The 3,261-nt window shown below is 42.0% G+C and overlaps 1 long non-coding RNA gene across 1 annotated transcript; it reads left to right on the top strand.

The window, feature by feature from the left end:
* Positions 1-223: 223 nt before the first annotated feature.
* Positions 224-2,085, top strand: LOC125725476 (uncharacterized). Its single transcript, XR_007387500.1, has 3 exons — positions 224-475; positions 1,512-1,657; positions 1,979-2,085. It is a non-coding gene; the product is annotated as an uncharacterized LOC125725476 (long non-coding RNA).
* Positions 2,086-3,261: the final 1,176 nt, after the last annotated feature.

Here is a 3,261-nt window from a genome sequence, read left to right as displayed (position 1 = left end):
GCTTTGTGTGAGCAATTGAGTATCACACACGGAACATAAACATCGACTTCCGCTTCCGTTTCATTATAATTTTTTTTGTGTTATTGAACCTTTAGTCTGAACCTCTTTGCGACTTTTTTTAAATTCATTTTCCAAAATAAAAGTAAAAAAAAAAAAAACATGGTTTATGTGGCAAATTGCCTCCCCGCACACGTCCTGCCCTGGACGTATAATTATGGGCAGTATGAGAATCTAACAGCGCTAACCGTTGTCTGTGAAGGAGCACTTTGATGTATTTTTGATGAGGCCGTCTGGCTTGCATGTGCTCAGTCCCACGGTGAAAGACGCTATGACCTAAGACATGTAGCATCTGCGCAATAAACAGCTAACAAGACTAAACAAATAGCCAATGAATGCAGCGACAGAACACTCCTGTTGTACCCTCGAACAAGACTTTTGAATCACTTCCATCTACTAAACGCAAGCGGTGAGTCAGGTAGGAAGGGAAGCTTGTTCGATTCGAACTCATTCAGCGAAAAAAAAAAAAAAAAGAGAAAAAATATGGTCATTTGATTCAACAAATTCATCAGGCGAAGTCTGAGGGATTTACACGGGAGAGCCGGGGAGCAGATGTGATTTTAGCACTTCGTGTTTGTTTTCTGTTTTTTAGCCTGGCTACACCAGGTTACGAAAGCAGAGAACAGCAGCAGATGACTGTTCCGCTCCAGGCAGTTTTTTCCACACGTCTGAAAGAATCGTTTGCAGTCATTTCTTCTCCTGTGACAAAGCGAAAGACTATTCACATCTGAAAGCTAAATATTTTGTTTTGTTTTTTTTTTGTTTGTTTTGCGAGGGCAAGAATGTTGCACTGATGTGACTTATACTTTTGTACTTTCCCTTTCTCCAGCCTCTAAAGTCCGTATTTATCATTTTATGATCATTACTTGTTTACATTTGAAATCTAATTTCCCAATGGGAAAGCTCAGCAGAGAAATTTTTAGACTTTTAGACTAAGCATTTTAGGCTGTAGAATTGAACAGAAAGTCACTGAGTCATTTTAATGACTGTAATCTATTTAAAGACCCACAAACCTTTGCAGCCCTCTATAAGAAGTTTGCAGGAACTGACCTTCATCATACGCCTGCCGATTTCCCCCTTCATTATGCTCAAGTAGCAGCTTCAGACTTCAGGTCGGTTCCCAGCCAAGTGAAGAATTTGGAGGGGGGACAACCCCTGGCCCCACATTCTTTTTTAGTGACAAAACACATTGATCAAATGTACGATCCATTTTTACAACCATTTTGGTTGAAATATTGTAATCTATAATAAAATATCTTAAATTTAGTTGATTGATCCACTGGCCCAGTACCTCTCATTGCCCCCCCCCACCCCACCCCCCGCCTGCCTAATTTTACTAGCAGCACTCCCTCCCCCACCCTGCTCAGTAAGTTTTAGCACTGGCACCCGACGCTCTTCGATTAGCCTATTATTGATGTTCCATCGTCTTTAATTCTGTCTCGTTTCTCTTTCAGCTCCAAAACAATAGCTCAAATGGCCCACTTATGCCCCCTACTCATGTCCACCTGGGCCCCCCAGAGAAGTTAGTCCGCCCCTGTTCCCAGCCAAAGGCGTGTGTGCATCCCCCGCACACAAAACAGCCGGAGAGCTAAAATTTCAGGTGCATTAACATAGAATTTTTTTGTTTCTCCAAGAGCAATGTAAGGTCCTTAAGCACCTGCATAAAACCCAAACCCCAGGGTATTGTTAAGAGTGACGCTTAACCTCAGACCTTAGAGCAGTCAAAGCAGATGTATAAACAGCTGGAGCTACTTCCCCTCTAAGCACAAATGAAAGCTACTCTTCAGCATAATAATTAACCAAAAAATACATAATGTGGTTGTACTAGGAGACTATTGCCAACATGAGTCATGCGCTAAAGAGATTGTTTGGGGGATACAAATATGTGATAATAATAATAAGAGAATCGTGTCTGTTTCAGAATTGGCGCACGTTGTCCTTCCAGTGTGACAGTCATTGGAGACTGCCCCCTACAGGGAAAGAAGGGAAAAGCATCGTCAGTAAGATTTTGTACAGTCAAGGGCAAGGAGCCCTGGTCCATCAATGTAGACCAATTCAGTCTAGCCAGTTTATTGTTTATTAATGAATTAAGCGATGATTGATTGACTGAATAAATATTGTTTGTGTCTTTCTTCCTTTTATTGTTCTCCTTGGTGATGGTGGTGGCAGTGGAGCTAAAATCAGCTGCAGATTTAGGCATGTAAATCGGATATTAATCGAGTGACGACTCGACTGCAATGGACCAAGCTTCTTCATCCCCAAACTGGACGTCCTGAGCAGTAGATTTTACATGCAAAAAAAACAACAATCTGACTTGACTGTGCACCTTCCTCACTGAGGAACATCAAGGCAGCTTCGCCACTATCACCAATTATAATGGCTCAACTGAACTTAACTGTGAATCTTCGGAAAAGCGAGACAGAAGGTGACGTCAGAAGAAGGCAGCATATGCCGCTGAGATGGCTGAGCTGAAGTGTCATTGTAAGGCAGATATTTTAAGCACTCGTCTCCTGACATGAAAAGATGTGCATCAGTTCAGAAATGCTCCTCACGGATATTATTGTTCCTGAAAGGAGCCTTCCGTACAGTTAAGGACCGGTAATTGCTGGATAATGGACCCTGTTGCATGGAAACTTTGAGACATCCCACCAGGCACCAGATGATATTTGCTGGAAATATAATTTATAAAAAGAATTACTATGGAAGGTAATATTATGTCAATATATAAGTAATTATACAATCAATGGTCATATGACAGTTTCATTATAAATCAACATAATTAAGAAAGTGGGGAAAAAAAATGTGTTTTTCTTTTTGGAAAAATGATTGAGTATTGATCCAAAAGTTAATAACCTCAATGGAACAAATGTAGTAATGGGTCATATCAATATTCATAAAGTCGGCCCACAATTGATGCCACCTTCGTCATGATCAGCTGCCTGCCGGGACCTAATCTTGCCCAAGTTAAAGGGAAGCTCACGTCTCAATCACACTCTGAAGCGTGGCTGGCCTGCACCAAACCGCTGAGATCGCCTCAGCTGGTGCCAACGGGCTAAGCTTCGTAGGTCCGGCGCAGCTCAACCGAACGACACCTTCCCTTCAGACAGGGTGTGTGAAGCACAACATATCCAAAGACAGATGAAGTAACTGCGTGGAAGCCAGCAAATGCCTCATGTCAGCTCACACCAGACATTCTCATCTGAT

The sequence above is a fragment of the Brienomyrus brachyistius genome, chromosome 2 (assembly GCF_023856365.1).
Source record: "Brienomyrus brachyistius isolate T26 chromosome 2, BBRACH_0.4, whole genome shotgun sequence".
In the NCBI taxonomy this organism is placed as follows: Eukaryota; Metazoa; Chordata; class Actinopteri; order Osteoglossiformes; family Mormyridae; genus Brienomyrus; species Brienomyrus brachyistius.
The sequence above is the reverse complement of the archived record's forward strand: the minus strand, read 5'-3'. Positions and strand labels throughout refer to the sequence as shown.